The sequence below is a fragment of the Cyprinus carpio genome, chromosome B4 (assembly GCF_018340385.1).
Source record: "Cyprinus carpio isolate SPL01 chromosome B4, ASM1834038v1, whole genome shotgun sequence".
Taxonomy (NCBI): domain Eukaryota; kingdom Metazoa; phylum Chordata; class Actinopteri; order Cypriniformes; family Cyprinidae; genus Cyprinus; species Cyprinus carpio.
In genome coordinates, this window is record NC_056600.1 from 35,448,102 (window position 1) to 35,474,582 (window position 26,481).

General features: G+C 36.9%; 1 long non-coding RNA gene across 1 annotated transcript; it reads right to left on the reverse strand.

Moving 5' to 3' along the window:
- Positions 1-24,043: 24,043 nt before the first annotated feature.
- LOC122137285 lies at positions 24,044-24,924 on the reverse strand. Its single transcript, XR_006154742.1, has 5 exons — positions 24,834-24,924; positions 24,596-24,656; positions 24,421-24,495; positions 24,289-24,348; positions 24,044-24,206 (listed from the first exon to the last, which is right to left on the reverse strand). It is a non-coding gene; the product is annotated as an uncharacterized LOC122137285 (long non-coding RNA).
- Positions 24,925-26,481: the final 1,557 nt, after the last annotated feature.

Genomic DNA, 26,481 nt, shown 5'->3' on the forward strand with positions numbered 1-26,481 from the left:
GTTTAGGTTGTTGCTGTTATATCAAAAGTCCAGTCAGCTGATAAAGTTGATTTATTTATGTATTTTTTTTTGCCAATTACAGAAACTGAAAAGGAAACTCTTTAATCAGTTAACAGTCCAGACCAATAAAGTTCTATAGTGTGTACAAATACTAAGTTCTGGGATGAAACTCTAGGTGGCGCAGTCCGATAGATCTAACTCAATATGGCATAATGACATCATCACATTTCACAGCTGATTGGTTCTCTCCTGTATCGGTAGCCAATGAGCTTGCTGCTCAACATTCAAATATTTGGCCATGTTTGATGTAGCAGTAGTCAGTGTTGCCAACTTAGCGACTTTGTCACTATTTTTAGCGAGCTTTCAGACCCTTCTATCAACACATTTCCAAAAAAAGTGTCTAGCGACAAAACTTTCTGGTGTTATTGGAGACTTTTGGCAACTCTGACATGAAAGCATGTATCATTCTTACTCTTCTCAACGAGCAGCGGGTTGCTGCCGTGGGCCCCGTCCCCAAGTACTCACTGGCGGCCCAGTCCTCGCGCAGCAGTCACCCCTCCGTGTCCAGACTGCAATGGATTGAACATAAAATAAAAATCCGAAATCTTATCCTTCCAATGCACAAACCCAAGTCATATGTAAATGTGAAATGTTCTTTGTCTAATGGATAAATAGTCATTTTACATGCAACTATAGCCTAAATCACAGCACAGCCCACATGAAATAAATACTATATTAATTTATAGTAAATAAAATAGTGTTTTTGAACCATACTATAGTCAAGTACTTTAATTTTCTATACTAACTCTATAATAACAACTATAGTAATACAAAATTAATTAGTGGTGGGCATAGATTAATTTTTTTAATCTAGATTAATCTCACTGTAATCTTGGAATTAATCTAGATTAAAATGGCTCATTTGAATCCTGCCGAAGGCAGTACCGAGTCTATTTTTGCTGCGCTGCATGCGCTGAATTAAAATGACAGCGCATTGTTCGCGGTAAAAATTAACATGGATTGACACGGAAATGCAGTAATTTCACAATAAATAAATAATAATTAAAGGCTTCTGTGTTATACACGCAACACATGGTTTTTGGCTAGGTTTAAAACAAGAAAAAGAGCACCTTTAGATAAACGAGGCAACATGATATAGGCCTAGGCACTTTTATGGAAGCAGAAAAACAAAGTTCATTAAGAACCGTGCGATTGCTTGTAATAAAGATTTCAATGCAAAAGGCACGAGAGTCGACTGTTTCTGTCAGCGGTGCTTTAATTTTAAATATTTGCGATATCCCAACAAGAAAAATTAGTCTAATTGTTGTGTTTAAATGTTTTGCCGCTTGCTTGATCAGCTTATTATACAAACCTAGAAGTCAAATGCATGAATAATATGTTGTTTAAATTTATTAAGTTTAAACTAATGTCTATGATTATGAAAGACTGTTACTGTTCTGTGATAAGAGTCACTTTTTTTATTTGTATTTTTTTATACATGGTTTGAAATATAGAATAATGAACAAATGTTGTGTTTGTGGACTAAACAGCCGTGGATCAGTAGCGGACTGCAAACGCGTCCTGTGTGAAAGCACAATGAGTCCGTGCTGCTTCTGCACCACACACGTAACGCACACGGACTGCATACGCACTGCAGACGGAGTATGTGTGAAACAGGCGTGAGTTTTTTTGGGAAGCTTGGTAATTTCACAGTAGGCATACACACAGGTTCAAAGACTCGTTCTCGCCCCATACAGTGCAATTCGTCTAGGTATACATCCGCGCTAAACTATCATGTCATCATAGCTTGCGTAGTATAGACCCAGCTCCCAACCCAACTTTGAGAATAGATTAACAGCGATATTTTTTTTATCGCCCGATAAGAGTCTCACGTTAATGCAGCACGTTAACACCGATAACGGCCCACCACTAATAGTAATATAAAATTACTTTACCCAATACTGTACTAAGATTTCTACAACTATAGGGTATATTATACTACAATACATACAGTTTGCTGTAGTAAAAATTAAAGTATAATACAGTATTTATTACAGTCTATCAGTTCACTATGCAGTATGCTGTAGTATTCATTAAGTGTTGTAAATACTAAAATATATACAATATAATACACTTTACTATAGTATGGTTCAAAAACATTTTTTTACAGTATTTACTATAAATTACTATGGTTTTTTTTTATAATGTGGGAGGTATTGCCTTTTTCATCTCTTATATTATGCCTATTTAATTTTAGCAGATGATGACTTAATTATAAATCAGGATTTTTGTGCAGATTAACATCTTGAAAGGGAGAGCTGGGTTGCATTGTAGTCACTGTCATATTCATCCCATTGTCTGACAACAGAAACAGTATAATATATAAATGAAAACAGTTTTATTCAGAATTTGACATTTAGTGACTTTTCAAGCTGTCTTTAGCAACTTTCCAATGAAAGAAGTTGGCAACACTGGCAATAGCAGCGCACTTCAGAAACGTAATAAAATAAATGTCTAGAATAAGTGAATGCTTTTTTAATCCAAATCTCTTTGTATATTGCGTGGTCTGCCTAATGGAATTCACAAATGAGCAACCATAAACAAGGTTACAATAAGTGTCATGTTAGCAGTTTGCATCATGTGCAGGTGGGTGCTGGGGACTTATTTATTGGATTGCAATGCATATCCTTGTTAATGCTTGTGAACATTTCACATTACATGTGTTAAGCTGGTCAGCATGGTAGCCTAGGCACACATAGATAGAAATCATGCAGTTCACATGGCAATCCCAGCCAGATGCATCTTTTTAGGTCAAAAAAGAGTCCGGGGAAAAGGGGATATTATCACCATACTTAAGATATAATCACCACAAAATGAGGATAGTAACTTGAGTTCTTCCAAGTCAAATTTCAGTGACCTGGGCCATATGTCAGAGAGGGAAAGAGGGGCATAAGGATGGGTGATGGGGCAGTTAAGTATATCTTCTCTACAGATTAGAAGGTTTACTGTTTTGTTGCATGGCACCTGTTCCTGACGTTTGGTTTCATGAGGAGATAATTTTGCCTCTTACACAAATATGTGGAAAGTACCATATTCACCCTAATATAAGACGACCCCCCTTTTTCCAGATGTACCTTTTGGAAAAAGCCTTTTTGAAAAACAAATCTTGTATTTACCTTAGGAAAAATATGCAATATGAAAATAATTTAAGAAAAAATATTTTTTTTTAATTTTTGTTTTGAAAGTAAGGTAAATACTAGCAAAATGTACCAACAATCACATTTAAAAATGTACACTTTTAGATATACCATAAAAATAACAGGTAGCCCATCTGAATTATAGGCCTATAATATTAAGTCTATCAATCTCATAGTAGCCTACCAAAAAAATATTTTACAGTAGAAGTGAAATCTTATTGTAGTCTTCAAATATGGGCACTGTCTTACGTTTTAAAATCACTTACAGAGGAAGTTTGTTCCCATCACGCTAACATCTCATGCCGCTGTAAGCTTTTCTTTTTCTTTTGTTTTCACTCACGATCTTCACAACACACGTTACATTAAGTATTTCATGGCACACTCGTTTTACGCATATTTGGCGCCACCTATTTGTTGTGGTTGTATTACTGACATGTCAAAGTATAGACCCTAAATATAAGATGACCGTGTTTTTTTCAGATGCATTTCCAAGAAAAAAACATTGTCTTATATTCAGGTCAATACAGTATTTCCTTTCCCTAGTAACAGTAAATGACAATCACAATAAATACCATATCGTCATTGTATGATATAGAAAAAATGATTGTGATAATATTTTTTGCCATATCACCCAACCCTAGTCCAAAGTTCACAAGTGTCTGAATAGTTCATGCAACCTTTGTGTAAAGAGATGTTTCTTGTTGTGAAGTTTTTTTTTTATTTTTATTTTTTGAAACTGCTTTGAGGGTACACCATATTGTTTAGTAGTCTCTTTGAAGAAACTAAGGGCTGTTGCTGCTCCATTAATTGTTGCAGCATTCAAGCATATTATCTGTAACATATGAACTTAGTGATCCAGCTATCCATCATATAAAAATGAGGATAACTTCAGTGATGGAAGAAAACAACACACTTCTCTTACCTTCCAGGTGTATTCATCCACTGCTTCAAAACTGACTATGTTGTACCTATTAAGTACAGCTTTTAGCACAAAATGAGCATTTTGCAAATGGATTTCTACTAATGCAGTGCAAGGAGACATGGGTTTATAAGAAATACTCATTGGGAGTACATAACAATGGAAAATGATAAAACTTTATTAACTTGTGATTAGTATCCACATGCCAGAGAGACAGGAGCCCTCTCACAGAGTTTTTGCAGCGTACCACACATACCAATCCGAACATTCTGGATAGGACTCCTGTTGAAACCACTTTGTGCACAGAGGCAGCTACTCTTCTCCACTGAATGTGAATCACTATGGACTGAAGCCTACTTTTGACCATTCAGTATCCAGCAGAGCAAATCTATTGAGGTCTTGATCACTAAGGTCTGGATCTATTGAGGTCTTGATCAATGTTACTGTACGTTTTCATGGAAAACCCAAACTCTTTAATTCGTTTGGGACAGTGACATGCCCAAAGGTTTTGGAATGTAGCATACAGAAAATTCCATGAAATCAAGATCAACTGGTGTTCTTATGAGAGATTTTCAGTTTTTCTATTCAATTAGCCTGAAAATGTACTGAATAAAACGACACAATTTGTTCCTAAACTTCTTTTAAAAAAGGACAGCACCTAGATTGTATATTACGGTTCTTGCTGTTATTTTGAGCACTTAAAGTTATTTATGTTTCATCTGCAATCATCCTTAGTTGGGAATTAGATCTAGGTATTATAATGTTGTTTTTTTCTGTTTGTTCAGTTAGCAGCATTGTATATCTGTAGTTTCTGTTGTATCTTTTACCCAATTATTGTCATTTACGATTAATGTTTACAGGTTTTTCTTAAAGTTGAAATCCCTGCGTGCTTGTAATTTCTGTATTATACAGGTAATATAAGCGATGAGGATAAAGGTCATCCTGTGAGGCTGATGACATGGAACTGAAGGTCTGGAATTCATGGCAGCTAACTAACTTATGCAGTTTATAATGCAGTAATGCAGTTTTGGTTTTATTGGATCTGAGCGCTGCTTTTGATACAGTTGATCATGATATCCTTCTGTCAAGCCTTGAACATTGGGTGGACATAAAGGGCACAGCACTTAGATGGTTTGAGTCGTATCTGAAATCCAGGTCATTTTCAGTGTCTGTTGTCCAGTTTATCTCATCATCTGCCTCTCTTCTCTATGGGGTCCTTCAGGGGTCCATTTTGGGGCCATTACTCTTTAATCTGTATATTGTATATCTCATTGACTGTCTTGAGGATATAGAATGCTGGATGTCAAATAACTTCCTGCAGCTCAACAATGATAAAACTGAGGTGATTCTATTTGATCCCTCTAAAACTAGAAATTCTGTTGCTGGGAACTTAGAAAACCTCGCTCCATATGTTAAGTCTCGTGTAATAAAACTAGGTGTTATCTTTGACTCTGAGATTTGTCTTGAAAAACAAATTAGCTCAGTTGTAAAAAATAGTTATTATCAACTGAGGATCATCTATAAGCTTAAATCAACACTTTCCTTTCAAGATCTGGAAAAATTCATTCATGCTTTTATCACATCATGCCTGGATTATTGTAACTCGTTATATGTTGGTCTTCCACAATCTTCATTAGGTTGGCTGCAGATGGTTCAGGGACTGTTAACGGGCACCAAAAAATGCAAACATATTTCTCCAGTGTCCCTTCATTGGCTTCCTGTGTTTTTTAGAATTCAGTTTAAACTTATTGTTTTCAAAGCTCTAAATGGACAAGCCCCATCTTATATTTCTGATATTATTTATTTGCATTCAACGTCTAAGTCTCTCAGATCCTCTAATAAATCTCTATTACATGTCCCACAACGTAAATTGAAAGGAGACTGAGCCTTTGCAGTTGCTGCTCCAAGTTTGTGAAAACAGTTGCCACCTGATATTAGGAGTGCTTCTGTTTCTAATTTCAATTTCAGACTTAAGACACATTTTTACTCTCTCACCTTTCCGGGCTATTAATTGAATGTGAAAATGTTAAATGTTACTTTATTTTAGAATTTGCTATATTTTATTATTGCTTTTGTTCAGCACTTTGGTCAGTGTAATGCTGAATTTTGAATGTGCTCTAGAAATAAAACTTACTTAGTACTTCATTCACATTGACGTGAATATCATCCTTCACATCAGCTATATCTGCACAGTGAGGCCCTGGTCACACTAAACACAATAGATTGTACTTATGTTTTTTTTGTTTTTTTTTACTTAACTGATGTGGAGAAAGTTACAACAGTTATAAAATGACTTAAATTAATGATATTTGGTCAGGTGGGTGCTGGGGTTTTATCTATCAGATTGCAACGTATATCCATTTGTTAATTAACATTACACACAGTGCGAGTCTAATTAGAGTTAAGCCGGTTGGCGTGGTTGCCAAGGCACACATAGTCATAGCCCACTAGTTTTAAGCCAGTTGGCGTGGTAGCCCAGGCATACATAGTCATAGGCCAATAGTTTTAAGTAGCTCGGCGTGGTAGCCCAGGCATACATAGTCATAGGCCAATAGTTTTAAGTAGCTCGGCGTGGTAGCCCAGGCACACACTGATAGTAATTTTTGGTAAAAAAATCTAAAAATGTGTATGTCCACATCGTACCGGTTTCATGGAATGATTCAAATATATTTTATTTGTTCTCATTTTCCCCAATAGCAAAACAAAGAGAAAAAAAAGTCCATCATAGTGTTTTAATGACTTTCCAAAAGAAAAAAAAAAATTATTATGACAGTTATGATAGATAGATTTCAAATTTACCATAACTTCCTCAGCCTTTGTATTTGTTACATCCCCTTTCCCCAGGTCTAGGGTTGGGAGTGGAAGTAACAGGTTAAAGGTGACATATCATGAAAATCTGACTTTTCCAGATTTTAAGTGCTATTATCAGGTCCCTGGTGCATCTACCAACCAAGGAAATGTGAAAAAGATTAACCCAGTAACTTTGTTTTGGTATGCCTTTTTCTGCAAGCAACCAGCATGTCTGATTTCACTCCCTTATTGACGTTGCAAAGGGATCTCATTATAATATTACTGCCCCTTAATCCGTAAGCTTCCACCCAAGGTGCCGTCATTTTGATTTCACAAGCGACCAGTTTTAATGCCATGGTGAAAGTCTGCAGCCAAAGACAGAACAGTTAGCATGTTTTGCTCACAGACGAGCACAGAACACTGTTTAGAGTCCCAGCCTCAGAGGAGACAACAGAGCAGAGGATTTATTGATTTATTTACTGTATATTGCTGCTGCCACACAGATCTAAAATAAACAAGCTATTTATTTCCCAGCTGTTTACCTTCACAGACACAACTGACTGTTTTTGTAACTCGTGTGTTTTTAACGTAAACTTGTGTGTGAATGAGAACTTAGTTTCTGTCCGTGTGCTTTAGATGTGTGCACTCAGAAAACCGAAGTTTAAACTAATGTTTTAAAACTCAAGATTTCAGTGATAAACATGATAATCAGAACCAAAACAGTTATTTTTAAAAAGGGGGCGGGGAGCAGCAGCAAATTTGCATTTAAAGAGACAGGCACGAAAAACAGCATGTTTCTGCTTCCACTCAAAATAGGCATTTTCAAAATGATATAATAAATGATCTTTGGAGTATTTTGAGCTGAAACTTCACAGATACATTCTGGGGATACCTGAGAGTTACATTACATATTGTAAAAAGGGGCATAATATGTCTTCTTTAACTAAAACTTATAAGGAATAAATAAATGAAACGTGGAGGAATCACTCCAGTCCTCTGCCCCAGAACTACTTGAATTGGCAAACTTAAAGGGTACATAACATACACAGTTTCACCTAATCTCATGTTAATCTTGAGTACCTATAGAGTAGTACTGCATCCTTCATATCTCCAAAAAGTCTTTAGTTTTATCATATTTATAAAAGAAAATTACAGCTTTCCGATTCTCTCCGGAAAAAGCCAAGCTCCTGGAGGCGTGTCGTCACTGAAATGACGAGAACACACAAACACACTTGCTACACTCCGTTACTGCCCCGGAAAAACAAACTGCATCCACTGTTCGTGTAACGCTGGGTTCTTTGGGAAGCTGAACACGTCATTAGATCCACGATCAAAAAAAAAACAGCCGAAACTTGTACCAACACAGAAGTAAGATTTTCGTCACAGAAATTCTCTGTCATTCGTCCAAATTATTTTTTAAAACTTTGGTCATGTTTAGCAAGAGAATCCATCTCTTTAACACTGTGAACAACTCTGAATACATGAAACACCATTGTAGCCCCCCTTTAAACAATTTATTTTAGTCCATCAAAAGATAATGGAAGCAATAATGGTCTTCGGGAGAGGGCCTGGCCAAAACAACAAACAAAACAGCAGCTAACTAACAGGAGGAGTACCAAATAACCTATTAAATTAAAAGAAAAGAAATCAACAACAAAATCTGTCCTCAACTCCATTGCTAACCAAAAATGGGGATAAACATTGAGTACAAAATAAAATGGCAACCTTCCCCTACAGGAGGGATAGGCAGCTTCGGTCTTGGAGGAGCTTCCAACTTGATCATAAAGCAAAGTTACAATACCTTTTAATTCCTTAACAAAGGAGTGAGTTAAAGGGGTCAAATGATGCGATTTCAATTTTTCCTTTCTCTTTGGAGTGTTACAAGCTCTTGGTGCATGAAGAAGATCTGTAAAGTTGCAAAGACTAAAGTCTCAAATCCAAAGAGATATTCTTTATAAAAGTTAAGACTCGTCCACACCCCCTTAAAACGGCTTGTTCTAACACGCCCCCACATATCTACATCACTTTGTGGGAAGATTAGCATAATGCTGCCCAGATGTTCACACAAAGAAAGCCGTTGTACCTTTTATTCTCGTTGTAGTATTGTTGTTGCCGCTGCCGCCATGTTGTATGGAAGCTGTGTGTTTCACTGTGAAAGCGAAACTACTTTGTTTGGTCTTCCAAAAGAGGACGATATCAGCTTCGTCATGCCTGGAGCTGATCCGTGCTGGTCGCTGAGGAAATACATCAACTTTGCACTGTGGATCGCCAGATCGGCTTCCACCGTGGACGAAGCGGAGTCCAGCCCAGGGTCGTCACATGTGGTTGCTGCATGACCAAGGTACATTCCTTTGTAGAATCTGCCGGCCGCACCGTTCTCATGCCGCCCGCCTCTGCTCACTCAAGGCCGTGGTATGTGACGCTGTTTAACTAATAAATCTAAACCACCCAAAATAAAACACTACCAAAAAAAAACATTACAACAAATCATTATAAATATCATTATTATAATGTCTCTTATCTTTTCACAACGAAGCACCGGCCGGACAAGGCATCACAATATGTTTAGAGGCGTAACATTTCCATCGCACGCTTGAGGAATTCGGCCAATCACAATGCGCTGGATAGCTGGCCAATCACAGAACACGTCACTTTTCAGAGAGATAAACCTTGTGAAAATCGACATGTTTCAGAAGGCGGGGCATAGAGGAGAAACAATAATGTACAGTATGTGGAAAATAATGTGTTTTTTAACCTTAAACCGCATAAACACATTTCATTACACCAAATACACAAAATAATGTTCTTTTTAGCAGCATCATATGACCACTTTAAAGTTGTCACATTACTTGTAGATTCAGCACAACACGGCTGGTCAACAGGAATACACTTTAACATTCAAGGGTTATCAGATAACAGAAAAAGGTTCAAGTTTGTACCACATTCAACAGATAGAGACTTAGAAAGAAGCACCCAACACAAGTTATGTTAATAACTATGGAAATGCATCATCATATGCATATGATATTCTATACACACACACACACACACACACACACACACACAGAGGCTGCGTCTGAAACCACATACTTCCCTAAAATATGGTAGACAAAAAACGGTAGGTGAATGAACATTAAAATTTTCACATTATTTTTTGACAAACTGAATTTCTCTATTTTCTTAAATGCAAATTATCAACCAGTGGACTTCCTCACAAAAAAAAAAAACTTTTCTCTGCAATCTCCCACCGAACTTTAACATGAATTGTTTTTGAGCATGTAAACTACTAAGTGAAGTGACGTGACATACAGCCAAGTATAGTGACCCATACTCAGAATTCATACTCTGCATTTAACCCATCCAAAGTGCACACACAGCAGTGAACACACACACCAATCAGCATCAATCATTCATCCTCCCCCGCCCAGCAATCAGTTGGGGGTTCGGTGCCTTGCTCAAGGGCACCTCAGACGTGGTATTGCCGGCCCGAGACTCAAACCCACAACCTTAGGGTTAAGAGTCAAACTCTCTAACCACTAGGCCACAACTTCCCCACACTAGGGGTGTGATGAGACACTTACCCCTTGAGACGAGACGAGACTGGGTTCACGAGAATAGACAAGATTTTTAAACTTTTTTAAAGAAATCCTCAATGATGAAATATATAGGGAAAAATAGTCTTTTAGTCAACTGAAAAACACAAACTGCAAAAAAAAAAAAAATTAAAAAAAATGTAGGTGCATTTTGAAATCAAATTGTACTTTATAAAATTAAACATCTATTTTAATAAATTTTATGCAGGTATAAACAACATGTAAACATTGCAAAAGGTTTTGCCACAAACTCAACTATCAGGCAAGTAATTGCACAAAATTATATAGTATACATAAAAATAAATAATAAACACCAAAATAATATCCCTTTAAAGTAGCAGTCAGTCAAGTTTATTATTTAGTAAACTGATATCCACTTTAATAAATAAAGTTTTTTCCATTTAATTTTTCTCAACTCCTTTTTAATAGTATATACATTTTCACATTAATTTATTAAAAGTTTAACAAAAAATACATGTTTAGGGCCTTATTTTTTCCTCACCATATTATTTATATTTTTTATTGTTACCAGATTCTGTGTTTTAGCATGTCTAACTATTTGAATGCATAACACAACTTAACTTATTCATTTAATTTTTTCCCTCAGAAATTCTGTGTTGTGTATTTACATTTTTCTGGTTATCAAATGAAGGCATAAAACATTAATTTCATCATTTATCATTTAATTAAGCAAACTTTATTTTTTGGAAAACAAAGGGGATTTACTATTAAAATTAAAACATGGAAGAACTGTTGTTTGATTATAACTTTAAAATAATGTTAAGTAGTAATAGTAGTAGTAGTAGTAGGCTGTGTACATTCTATTGTCGTTATTTCAAACCGGACACTTATTTTTTGACGGGTTGCTGTGAATACCTTTACAGTTCTGTGTATGTGATATGACGTTAACTTTACACAAATCAAACGGTAAAATGCTCATGAAGTCTCTCTCAGAGCAGTTCTGGAGATGTTGTTCATGTGTTTACGTCCTCATTAGTGAGATGGCAGACGCTGAAATCACCGTGAGCGTCACGCGCGCTTCAGTGTGTGTGTGTGTTAACCACGCATCTGCGCAATTCATTAAAAGAGACCGGCAGAACATGCAGGATTCATATTTAAATCGACTTTTGTGGCTTTATATTTATGGATACTAGTTCATATCGTGATTTGATCTGAAGTGTAATGACCTACTTTTGGTTAATTAATTCAAAATTTTGAGAAATTCAGTGACATTCCACATTAAACTGTGAATTCTTTTATGACTGGATAAGGACTTTACTGCGTAATTTTCCCGCTTATCATTTGGCCACTTGCCTGATGTGAACATAATATCTTACATGCCTTACATCAGTGGTTCTCAACTCCAGTCCTCGGGACCCACTGCTCTGCACATTTTGTTTGTCTCCCTTATTTATCGCACCTGATTCAGATCATCAGCTCATTAGGAGAGAGATCCATGAACTGAACTGAGTGTGTCAGATTCAGAAACATTCAAAATGTGCAGAGCAGTGGGTCCCGAGGCCTGGAGTTGAGAACCACTGCCTTACATTACATACCACTGGTGAAAGGGCCAGTGTAAAGCCCAATTTATACTTCTGCGTCAAACCTACGCCATAGGCTTTGTGTAGTACGGCATAGCCTGAGGCGCACCTCTCCAAACATCTAACAGCGCGTCAATTCTACGCGGACTGCAAGCACTGTGATTGGTCTGCTAGAACCCCTCCCTTCGTGTGTACTTGAGTTTTGTGTGTGTTTATGTGCACTTTAATATATTTGAATGTTACAACCTCTTATATAAAATAAAACAAAGCAAAGAACATAAGTGTCTTATTTATTATACTACATAGCATTATACATCACTTGTTGTCCGTGACCAAAAATGTTGATCTGCCATGGTACAAGTCCTTGTGGAGATTGAAAGAATGCCATCTTCTCTTGTTCCGTTGTTCTCTCCTCTTTGTATTTTTAAATTATAAATTAAATATTTGATATTTATTTGCAGCTGTCACGGCTATAATGCTTCTCTGATGAGCCTCTTCTTCTTCAGCTTTTGCCGTGGTACTGCGGGTTACACCAGCAACATTCCCGTGGACACTGCAGACTAGCGGTTTGCATGTGTACTGCACGTCGATAAGGACAGTGACGCAGAAGTATAAATAAAAACTGACGCATAGCCTACAGCGTAGAGTCCGACGCAGAAGTATAACTCAGCCTTAATGCAAATATATCTGAAAGGTCTGCATGAGGATATCGTCACCTATCGTCATCGGATCTCGCAAGATCTCGTCACAGCCCTATAAACTACACATAATTACTTAAAGTAACATTGTTTACAGTATTTAGTAACAATGTTAGTTTATATAATTTGGTAAACTGCTTTCCACTTTAATAAATAATATAACAAACAAAATTAATATAACCTTTTATAAAAAAAGGATGTTTTGTAATAGCTTCTGGAGCAAAGATGCCACAGTGGTTGGTTTGATCCGCTGGCCAGTGAAGAAATCTAAACATTTCTTTACATTTTGAACACATGCTGTACTGAAAAGGGGGAAGATGAACTTGAAAGGTCTGTTGAGCCTATAATATTTGCAATTGCTTATTCATTTAAGTGTGTGGGTTTGGGGGGGGTGGTTGGGAAAGTTCCACGAGCTTGGATTTGAATCTTGAAAATGCATTAACATTTTCCTGCCCATAGTCATCGCCTATAGAATGCAGTTATATGTCTCTAAATGTCAAAATACTGGTGCAAAAAATGCCTCTGTATGAGCTTTTGTCCCATATTTATATCATATGAAATAGTTTAACATTATCACACGAGTGCCGTTTTGTTGAGAATAGCACGATTGCAAATGCGACATTGATTTTGTACAACAGTTTAATAAATAAACGTTTAAATTGTGTTACATTTTAGACACAGTATTGCTCAATTTTGCTTAATTTTTCAAAATGTTTTTATGTTCCCCAGAATTGCACATAATGGGAACCTAAAGCAACAAAGCAGTCATATGCTTGAAAATGGAGCTTCAAAGGGGAGGGACTTAAGTGAACGAGAAATTGGTGTTGATGTTTGACCAATGTTTGCACACATGACCGCTTTGGTTTCATGCAAGAAGGTGGGACCTAAAGAGAATAAACGTCAAAGCAATGCAAAATAGAGGCCTGCATTGGGATTATAGGCCCGCGGGATCCCCAACGCAAATCTCGTGGGAGCGGGCGATTTTACCTTTTCCACAGGTGGGAGTTGGTGCTCAAAAAATTGCTTAAACATAGAGTTGCATAAACACTAGGCTGCACAAGTTGGTATTACACAGTGTTTGTTTGTACATGATTACACTACATCGTACCTAGTCTCAGCCTCAGACGTCACGCCCACGGACCGTTGGCTAAACGTCTGATGCATATGGGACACAAAAGTGGAAACATTTCAGGGTCTCATTCTTCGTACATCGCTAACTAAGTTAGCTGGATTTGATTGTTGATGATTTGGCTTGATCTTGGATTGGTTGGATCTTTAAAGCTCATCCCGGAGTTGCTGTCAAAGCAACAGGTCCATAAGTTTAAACCTGCTTGGGAGCAGCTTATTTCATGTAAACAGGATTAGATTGAATCTTTTTAAGCAGAATTGATACTTAAAATCTGTCCCAGCCTCTGCTACTTTATTACAAGAGCATCCTACTTATCCAGGGACAATAATTTAAAATAATAATTAAAAAATGTATGTAAAGATAATATAATAACGTTATGTAGTCTTTAACACAGCCAGTTTTACTCACTGAAAGATTTATTCATCGTAAAATAATTACTTCATAATTGTATTAGAGTCTTACACACATGCTATATAGGTAATGTAGAGTCATGCATTAATTTGAGTGATGACCGCTGTTATGGGAGTGGCTTGATGGAGCGCAGGAGATGCAGATAACATGATCTTGACCCTTAAGAAACTTTAATTAATGCTGTCACATAACAAATCTCTTCAAATATAAAATAACATGAATTGCTAATTACTACATTGAAACAAAAAAAATGTAAAGCCTGTACAAATATTAGAAATCGTGAATATAAATAATTGGGAATCATGTAAATTAAAATAAAAGCAGTGCACATTTCATTTATCTATTATAACATTTAGTTTTGTTCGCTTGGCTGTGTCCTTATTAAAGTCCAGAAATTTGTCAAGTTTTTGGTCAGGTTTCTTTTTTTATTATATGATGTCATTACGTTGCTGTCTTGCCGCCTGCCAATCACTGCACTGCTGATCGTGGTTTCGAGTATCATAAATAACCCCTTTTAAACCAACCCATGAACGCGCAATTATCTCAGATAACTCAATCCAGCCATACTAATCATCAACAACAGGTGCGTTCAAAGAACCGAGTTAGCCAGATCCTGATTAGCGCAATGTAATAATGACTTATGAAGAACGAGCCCCAGGAGTGTCGAAGTCGTCATCGGATTGGTTGAATTCTACAGGATTCCCGGGAGACGTGCGTGTCATGTTCCGCCTGGAAACAAAGATGCTATGGCACCAAACCCCCTCATGAAAGAAGAAAGCTGTTGTGTTTACAGCTGTGACGACGAGAACTTATCAGGATCAACTAAACACTGGAGTTTCAAAAGTATGTGAAATATTTAAAGTTCGTGGCATAGAATCTTTCAAATACATATGAGAGTTTTATACACCGGTCTGTTACTGTGGCGACATTTTCATGCCTCGAAACGTGACCCTAAGCGAAACGAACTGTGAATGGTTGTTTGACATGTTGGTCTCATGTGCGGGATTTGGCCAATGAAAGCTGCCATGAATTCCAGGGCCCGGTTGCATAAAGCACCTTAAGTGTAATTTTCCCTTAAGATCACCCCTTAAATAATTAATTTATGCATTTATTTAAATATAAACATTGTTCAAACTACATAAAGCACATAATTAGCTCATAATTAGGGGGAAGTCGTGGCCTAACGGTTAGAGAGGTTGACTCCTAACCCTAAGGTTGTGGGTTTGAGTCTCGGGCCGGCAATACCACGACTGAGGTGCCCTTGAACAACCCCCAACTGGAACCCCCAACTGGTCTGAGTATGAATTCTGAGTATGGGTCACCATACTTAGCTGTATGTCACGTTAATTTCACTTTTTTTTTTCTTTTCAAATGTGAGTGTGTCACACTCGAGACCAGGTTTATATTCCTTAATATTTCATTCCTGTATTATCCTACATATTACCTGGAGATGACTTGAAAAACTAACATAAACAATGTGTTTTTGCAGTTGTGAGTTTATTGTGTTTACATTTCTGCTTTTTATTCAGCTTATAAGATAGGCTACTTCTATGAATCCGGTTTGGACTTTCAGCACGAGAGCGCCCTCCCGCTTTGAGTATGAATGAAACTCACAATGCATGAGAGTTTAGCGCTTTGATGTTCACATCGTTTTGGATACCAATAAAACATCATGCATAGATTATCTTGTCTTTTCTGCATTTAAATATATATTTATTCACACTAGTACCTGAAAACATCTACATGGACAGAAATGATGAGATCTTTATTTGTTGTCCAAAGATGAATAAAAGTATTTTGTGTTTGAACTCACGTAAGGGGGAGTAAATGATTTTCCAGAATTTTCAGATTTGAGTGAATTATCAATTTGAATTGTTTTCTGTGAAAACTTAAGCCGCTATCTTCATTAACAAATAACGTGACCATGGCAACAGTCGATTTTTTTTTAATGGCAAAACCTTGGTCGCTGTCGTGAAACACTTAACGGTTTTCCTTTGCTAAGGGAAGTGTTTAAGGGATTATATGCAACACCCTTAAGTGATTCCCTTAGGTAAGGGGAAATCACGCCTTAAGTCTCATACTGACCTTCTGACTGAAGGCTTTATGAATAGCTATGGAACAGTTTATGGAATTTATGTGATTTAGTAGGTCTTTGAAGAAGAAGAATTCTTCCCAGAATATCAATATAAATTTTTGGTAAAAATGTATCAATCTCGTTATGGAAATCATGTTTAAATGACACTCTACAAGAGCGGGAACACTAGTAACCATGTGACTGAGAAGCCAGCACCCATTGTGGTTGACATTGTGCTTTTCTAGTTTCATATATTCTTTCAAAAGTCATTTGTTCCTTTCTTTCTTCGACTTGTGCGAATGTGTGTGTTTATGTGTCATGTACATCTCTTTAAATCCAATCAAGACTACGTAACAATTTTAAAACAAGTATCAAGTGTTTCAGTGCTTACAAGTTCATTTTTTAATTGGCAATCTTGTTAACAGATAGTGTTTTCACTATACTTTGGTTAGTAATATCTGGTGTAGTCCATTTTGATTTGGTCAGATGTAAAACAGTGATTATTAAAATTCTCTATGAATATAATTAAATCCCTATGAGCTACATTTACGTGTTTTCCTTGCACCACACAGCCCTTATGCAACCTGGACCCGGAAAACACCTATTATCAAAGCAAAGATACAGTAGTTGGCTTCCATCAGCATCCCAAAGCTTGCACAGGCCTTTACCATTTTCTAGATCCACATTTCACTCTGAAACATTAGGCAGTTTTCATTTATATGCGGTTTAGTGTTGAAGATCCCATTATATGATTACATATGAGATCGCTCATTTCTGCATCTTCCTGGTCTGTGTTTTTGATCGCACGTTCTAGACTCATTCAGGAGATGTGTAATAGGGCCTAGCGTATAACAGTGAAAACGCTGAAACTCGTTAATAACGTGAACATTTAACTTACAAAACCCAAGAAAGTGATAGCTTATGCAATTTATTAATTTCAAAGTATTATCCTGAATCTCATCATAGTATTAAGTATATAGTAAGTATCAGAGATACTTAATTGTCTGATCGCTGAGCCATTTAAAACTCTTTCCTCAAAAAGAACAATAAGGTGTCTCATATGCATGACTTTCCATTTGTATCTGAATTTTTTTTATATTGTGATACATGTGCAGGTGATTTTCACATTTCACATCTTTACACATTCAAAACTTTAATTTCTGTCCAGAATGAGTTTATCAATGATTTTTCACGTCTCTATGATATGTGAAACTCCTTTCACACACAGAAGACACTTCTCTCTCCACGGAGAAGCCTCATGTGAGTGTTTAAGTGCAAAACTCTTTCCACAGTAATGGCAAATGAAAGTCTTCTTTGATATGAATTCTTACATGATTCTTTAGGTGTTTCCTGTCTGTGAAATTCCTTTCACACTGATGACATATAAAACAGTTCTCTCTTGAGTGAATCCTAATGTGCTGATTAAAGACTACTTTAAATCTCAATTTTAATCATGATTTTGACACACACAGACATGCTTTACAGTCATAAATGCATTCAGTATAAATTTTAAACATATTTCCAAAAGAAAACCAATGAGAGCTTTATCAATAAGTTGTAACATGCCTCTAGAACAGACAAAATAATCACTAAGTAAAGATGTCAAACAAAATGTCTAGAGACATATGGCAAAAAAATAAAACCCGTGTCCAGGGTTTTTTTTTTTTGCCATGCATTGGTCATAGAGCTCATTGTAGCGGTGCCTCAGGTGCTGAAATATATTTATTGCCCAAGGTTCACACGTACTCCGTCTGCAGTGTGTATACAGTATGTGTATGCGGTGCAGAAGAAGCAGCAAGAGCACGTTATTGTAACGCGAAAGCACATTAAAATAATGCGCGAGCATGAATCTATCCGCTCGCATGCAGATTTCCTTTGCTTTGTCACAAAACCAGACACGCGCACTCAGATACACGCTGCTCTCATCCGAAGAAAGTGCGTGCACTTAAAACATGTCTCCTCTCACTCACTCACTCACAACTCTCTCTTTGCTCATGCGCTAGATATTTATTCTTTTCGCACCTCTCGATTTCTAACCTTTTCTGTTCACATCTTTTACTGCGAGCATTGTGAACGCTCTGATCCATTAATATGGGCTCGGAAAAAATACGCATCACAGACAGTGTGTGTGAACCTGGAGTTAGGCATATGCCCAGCCTGTTCTGTTCTCGCGCTCCACTTAGGTGCGCTGCATCCTGATTGGATCGGATAGCATACTGCAGGAGGTCAGGACCGCGGAAAATCGTGCTATAAACCGATTTAGAAATCGCGCACGCTCAAATCGTGATTTTATTATGATTTCGATTAATCGCACAGCCCTACAGGATGGGACACAAGGTTTGAGGGGGATTCTTCGTACTGTATATTCCTAGATAGCTACATTTTTATCTGAAGCTCCTTGAGGGCTAGTGTCAAGATCGTAAGTGCAAAATGCAAGATTTAATGTTAAATATTTTTTTAAAGGATAGTACACACATATTTGTACAGTAGGGATGCAACAATACAGTTAGTCCCAGGTTCAATACATACTTTGGTTTTTTAACCACAGTTTTTTTCGGTTCGGTTTAATTCTAATTGCTTGGCACATCAGTTTTTTTTTTATTTGCAATTTAAAATGCCATTAAAAAAAAAATCCAATACACTTCTGTACACTGTAGAAAAACATGGATGATCATACATCTACTTCAAATTTCTTTTGAGAGAAGTACTATTTTTATGGATTGGCCATTATTTAGTGCTATTAACACATTTGATGTCTGTTTCATTCAAACTCAAAGCACCCTCAAGCATAAAATCAACTGTAACTGCATAAAAGATAGAAACATTTTGAATGATGAAACATGAAAACAATAAACACCCGACTGTATTAATGTATGATTTATCTGTGTTCTTGAAACCACCTTGGCTATTTTAAAATTAATTAAGTGTATTTATAATCCATTGCTAATTGATAGCCTTTTTACAGTGCAGAATATATTTTCTGCAACATTCTGTGACAAGAATCCACATCAGATCACAAAGTGAAGTTATTTTAAACATTTGACTTGTGTAGTATGTTATAATGTTCTCTTTTGTTGGACAACAGGTTTAGAAACGCTTCTCATTGTAAATCATTAGAGAGGAAGATGCTTGACATGCATTGCTTTTTCAAATGCTCTTTATTAGGGTTGCCCCCTAATAGTCAACGAATTGTTAGTCGACCAAAAATGTATTAGTCGCAAAAAAAAAAAAAATAAATAAATCCAGATTGGCGAAGTCACTCAGAATTTGACGGACATATTGTTAATGGCTGGTCTTTGTGGTAATACAGTACATCCAAACACTCAACTATCATTCATCGACCTCAAATATGGCTTATCATTTGAAATATGTTTGTAGCAGCAACTTTACATGGCCACTCAATCTATTACTAACCTAGAAAAAAAAAATCCTAACAAAATTTCTCCCAATTCACTAAACCAAAAATTATCACTGCAGGACAGATGGAGGCGCCAGTGCAGTCACTTGCTCTTAAAATACTCCCTCATTTTTGCTCATATAGATAAGATTAAATTGTAAAGCCTCTATGTTTATTTGTGTGCACTCACAATAACAACAAAACAGCACTTTTGTAAAATAACAAAAGCAAACAGGATGCGCTTTCTGCTGTCTCCGTGAACTTGAGGGCAAAACTCTGTGTATCTTTGCCGTACAATTAAAAATATATCTATAGAGATCAAAATGTTTACTTTAAAATAAATGAAAGACAAATATTCTCTGATTATGTAATCCATATGAAACTGACTTCATCTCTTAAACCGAGAACAAAATGTTTACTTTAAAATAAATGAAAGACAAATATTCTCTGATTATGTAATCCATATGAAACTGACTTCATCTCTTAAACCGAGAACAAAGAAAGCACTAGTTCATCAATGAATTATTAAAATGTTAATGCAGCCTCCTTTCTGTTTCTCCCTGACATTCATAATCATTACTTCTGCCGGTGTGCTGTGGCAAGCTTTATGCATGCGCTTGAGCGCTTATCAGGCAATGCATAGCTATTAGTCCACATTAGTCGAGTTCATCAATAAAACATGCAATTAGTCCACATTAGTCGAGGGCAGCCCTACTCAGCCAGTTTGGAGAGAAATAAGAAACACAGAAATTATTAAAACAAAACCAAAAAAAAAAAAGTTCTGATTGGTCAGACTCTGAATCTTTTGTTATTGCTTGATTTGAGTAAGCATGGACAGAGACGTCACCAGATTTTTGCATAGTTTAGGGTAACAAATCGTACCAGAGTACTTTGAGGTAAAAATGCATACAGGTTTGCAGGTCTGCTAATACCAGGCACACATCGCATGATTTTAGCCCTGAACTCCGATCGCTGACAGTTTTGTGGAAAAAGCTGAAAATGCCCGAAATCTGCAAATCACTGCTGGTTCACACGAGTGACAATCACGTAGTGTGTTAGCAAAGAAAAAGAGAAAGTTCAGAGGGTGGAGTCATGGATCTACAACAAAACATCAGCACACATGGCTTCTCCAAGCAACCAGAATATATTATTCTTCATATTCTTCTTTTTTGTTTTGCCACCAGCAAACCTACAACTTGTATTGCAAACTTCTTGCAGGCTACATTTTCTTTTCTTTTCTTTTCTTACATTATTTCCCACATCACTTCTCACATGTTTGGTTGTGAAACATAGTTTGCAGAGCAGACAGAGTTTTAAGTCCGTCGTGTAGTATGCACACAACAGCAACTAAATTGTACCCCAGACAGTCATGCAGTGTGAAAAAAGCAGCGGCCCTACGGCTTTGAAAATTACGCAGTGTGAACCCGGCATCAGAGTCATAAACATTAGCTTTGTATGTGATTCTCAGTATTATATTTCCTACACAACCTGACAAACTCTAAATCTCTACATGTTAGTGGAGTGCATTAATGTTAACATAGATTCTATGACTAGTAATTTTCTTCTATTAAATTCTTGCAGAACAGAGATATTAAAATTAAGAACTTTGAAAGCAGAGTGTTGTATTGTCAGCAGTCTTTTAATAATCACTTTTTGTTTACAGAACAGCCTTTATCCAGCTTAGAAATGTTGCAGGATATAATCAGATTGCTCTTTTTCTGTTATGTTATGTTTCTTTTTCTGTTATGTTTTATGCTGTTAAGTTCACTGCTTCCTTTTAGGGTGTATTCACACCTGTCTTGTTTGGTTCGATTGAATCGAACTCAAGTTTGTTTCTCCACTTGGTGCCGATCTTTTTGTCAGGTGTGAATCACACCCTGGTGCGGACCAAACAACCGCTCCGAGACCCAGCTGAAGATGTGGTCTCGGTCCGCTTCCAAACGAACTCTGCTACAGTTCGTTTAAGGTGTGAACATGACCCAACCTCGATCCGACCCCATTGCAGAAAATCACACTTGAGCATATAGTGCTGTTATTTGAGTTTCAATGGCTTAAATCACTTGTTTTAAACTGCAATGCTTAAAAATGCATGCAAATGATTCGTTTTGATATTGTGAGTGCACACAAATAAAAGTAGACCCTTTACAGTTTCGAACAATGTATTATTCTTACGTTTATGAGCAAAAACGACAGCGTATTTGAATCTTTTTCAACTGATGTTCTGACGCGTGCTTCAGCTTCCACTCTCTGCACAAACAATTGGATATGTGCCTAATAGCGCACATTAAATATATTTATTTTTATTTTTTTTTCACCACGTCGTAATAACAACATCTTATAACATTGTCTCATATGATGCTCATAAGTTTATTCATGTTGTGTTAGCTGATAACACCAAATCAGTAAAAGAATAAAAATTGCACTACGAAAGATCTCCATGATTAGCCTGTTTTTGCACTTCCTGTTTTTTTTTTTTTTTTTTTTTTTTTTTTTATTTAAACAAAAACAAAACAGAATTAATTCTATTTGGGCATGAGGAAATTTGATTGTTAGATGTTGACTGTGGCTCTCTGGCCCCATATGATACTCAGTGTGCTAGAAATCTGGGGGGTATTCCAAAAAGCAGGTTATGTGACATACCTGGGTATGTTTAAGGGTAAGTTCGTGGATAACCTCAACGTTCGGTTCCAAAAACAGAGGTAACTTTCTGGGTATGTATGTAACCATAGCAACTGACTCTCTGAAGATAACCTGCTCGAGAGCAGGTTATGTTTCAGTGTAACTTCGTTTCAGAAGGTTGGTGAGCATGGCGTGCCCTTTTGACGAGGATCCTGTGGACGTAGAAGCACAAATTATACGAGGTTTTTTTCGTCGGGAGAGGGTTATAAGACCGCGTATTGATGTGTTTGCATACCCTAATGAATATTTAAAAGAGCGTTATCGTTTTTCAAAAGATTCATTAGTTTATTTAACACATCTTTTAAAACCGCATATCGCAAATGTGACAAACCGCGGCTCTGCGCTTAGCACAGAAAACATTCTGTGCATAGCACTTAGGTTTTTGCGTCTGGCCTTTTTTGTACAGTGTGGGCGATTCAGAGCATGTGGGAAAGGCAACTGTGTGTAGAGCCGTTCGTACAGTGTGTCTGGCACTTAAACAGTTGTTACCCACGTTTGTACAGTTCCCTGGCCATAAACCTCTGCTTGTTATTAAAGACGAATTCCACAGAGTGGCAGGTTTGTCCTTTGTAGTAAAATATATGACGCATATTTAATATTTAGTCATATTATTAATATCTATACATGTATTCATTATGCACACACTTCATACTTCCATAACTTTCTGTTTCAGGGTTTCCAAATGTAATTGGGTGCATTGATGGCACTCACATTCCTATTAAAGCTCCATCAATAAATGAGGGAGACTATGTTAATAGGAAATCTATTCATAGTATCAATGTGCAGGTAACAACTTAATTTTTTTTCCCTTCTTAAAATCATCAAAGTCATTACTTTTTCCACTAACTATAGGTAATATGTGAGGCAACCCAAATCATCACCAATGTCGAGGCAAAATGGCCAGGATCTGTGCATGATGCCAGAATTTTCCGCAAGTCATCATTATGCCAGACATTTCAGCAGGGTATGATTTGCTTTATACAATTTTTGTTTTTTCGTTTTTACTATATTTGTGTTGTACACTTCAATCATTACAGGACAGTACAATGGTTACTTGCTGGGGGACAGAGGATACCCTTGTCTGCCCTATTTAATGACACCCTACCCTGAACCTGAGCCTGGACCACAGACACGGTTTAACCTGGCTCACAGCCGAACACGGGCCAAGGTGGAGATGACTATAGGGATCCTCAAATCTCGGTTTCAGTGTCTGCGTGGGCTCCGGGTTAGTCCAGAGAGGGCATGCGACATTATTGTGGCTTGTGTTGTGCTTCACAATATTGCCACTATAAGAGAAGAGAGCCACCCTCCTTGTATTGAGGAAGATGGCCCAGAGGAACACCGACAGATTTTAGAGGCCAACAGAGACGGAAGACTTTTGAGAGACAGGATGTGTCAAAATTACTTTTAGTTTTTTTGCACTGGTCTGCCAGGCAGTTTATTTCTTCATTTCCTGAAAAACAATAAAAGTAAAATTCATTAAAATGTTTTTTTTTATATATTGCTTTACACATACATACATACATACATACATACAGATAGATAGATAGAGATAGAGACAGACACAGACAGACAGACAGACCACTTTTAACATGCAACAAATTAATATTCAGACAAGTTCTCACCTTAAGGCGATTCTCAAGTAATTCTATTTCAAGTGCTGCTTTTTTAATGAGGAGCCTTTTCTCTTCCATTTGAAGCTGTATAAGGTCCATCACCATGTCACTTTTTCTTATTTGTTTTTGAAGATGGACCTTATACAGCTCCTTTGCTGGCAACTAAGGTGAAAAAATGTAATAAATGAGATTGTTTGGTCAGACAATAAAATTCAAATATGGACACATGGACACAAATTCTTACCCTGCTTAGATTGTGTGCTGAGGCTGAAGGCTCATCTGTGGGCAAATCCCTAGGTATGTACTATGAAAGGACAATGACAGTTTGTTACTCTAATGCAAAAAGGGGCCATACACATAATGGTATGCATCATACCTCAGTGGATCTACCAGCATTGTCCACTTCTGTCACAGCAGATGTGGTCTCTTCATCGTCATCATCATCTTCATCCTACAAGACAAATATTCAAGTATACATTATTTGGCCGCAAAAAAAAAAAAAAAAAAAAAAAAAAAAAAACCCTAAAAGTACCTGACAACAAATCACTTACACTTTTGTGACAGACTGTGTTCTTTCTGGAGAGTCCAATAATACAATCCGTCCATCAGTATCTATAAGAACACACAACCCGTTAAATTCTCAATATTATCAAAGAAAATAATACATCATATGCAGTTAAATAAAATAAGCCTACATAAAAAATTAATCTTGTTCAAAAAGCCTTTAAGTGACAGAGATAGTAATTTATCAGGACAAAAAATGAAAACAAATCATAGAGGTAAACTTACATTTCACCCTTTTTTCACCATCACTTGTGGTGCATAGTATGTGTGATGAACTGCCCCCTGGAATGCCAGCAACCACTGGTCGCCCTTTATTAACGGACAGAGCCAGCTCCTCAGATGGGGTGAGGGGAGGTGGTGGTGGTGCCCCCCCGCCAGTTAGACGGGCTTCAGTCTTCTTTCTGTTAGCTGCATGACAGAATGAATATACTAAATCCTGTTATAATAATAGTTCAGTAATTGTGTAATCAAACATTACCTCTTTGCAGAATGTTTTTGTGTTTCATTTTGACTTGGCTTAAAGTTCTTGTGGCTCCAGAAAGATTACACCTTATTAAATAAGAAATATACATTATTATTTCAAGCTAAAGAAATAAATGGCAGGAAAAGTAAATGCTTTCATAGTGATTTAACATATTCAAAAGGATGTATAAGTCATACTTCATTATTTTGCATTTCAATAAAACGGGAGCCAATACCAAATTTGTAATTTAATACACTCACGCATTTACTCTGTCCATTATTTTTTGCCAAGCCAACTCTCTTGCTTTAGCCGATGCAGCTGTATTGCTTCTTTTTAATATTATTGGCTTAAACTCCTCATAAGCATGCATTAAAACTTCCAACTCCGCCTCTGTGAAATACGCCACTCTCTTTTTTTCACTTTGAGTTTCCATGGTGACTCGTGAAATCGGCGATCCATTGAAAATGTCTTTATACATGCACCGTGCACGCGCATTAACTCTGGGTAACCAGTCAGAGGTTGATTAAACTAACTCTTCTCAGGTGTTTTGGAACCGACATACTCATGGTATGCCTGTTTGGGGTAAATCAACCCAGAGGTTATAGTTTATCAAATGGTAAGTTAACCAAGCTTTCTGGAATACCCCCCTGGGTATTCTCTTTGATCACTTTAAATTTGACAAACAGATCAGTGCTGTTGTAAAATCATGCTTTTTCATCTCCATCAACTTTCTAAAGTGCAACCTTTCTTGTCACAGAGTAACTTCCAAACGGTGGTCCATGCTTATGTAACAACTCGTTTAGACTATTGTAATTCACTTTATTACTGTGACGATCAGTCCACTTAAGGCGAGTGTAGCGATGAACCCAAGAATAAACAAAGACTTGAACAGACTTGAACAGACAAACAATAAACAAAGCCTTGACTTGAACAGACTTGGCATGAAACAGACTGGACTCTCCGACAGCAGGTTACAAACGTTACGTTAATGCATGACAAGGCACAAATGGCAAAAACATGACTACTTATAACAAACAATACAGGTCACATGACAAGAACAAACCAATGGGAAACAGACACATGACTAAGACAACCAATGAGTAAACATAACTGATCAATCACATGACAAGACAAACCAATCAGAACATGACACAATGAACAAGAGGAACCAATAGCAAGACGACAAGAGGGTAAGGGAAGCATGACACAAACAGCATAAATCAAACTACAAAATAAAAGACATGAAAACAAGAACATGAACCAAATCCCCAAAACAGACATTACATACCCCCCCCAAGGGCGGCTCCAGACGCCCAAACAAACAAAACCCCAAAACAGACATTACAATTACAGTGTTTCTCAGTCTTCCCTCTCTCATCTACAGCTAGTGCAAATGCAGCTGACTACTCT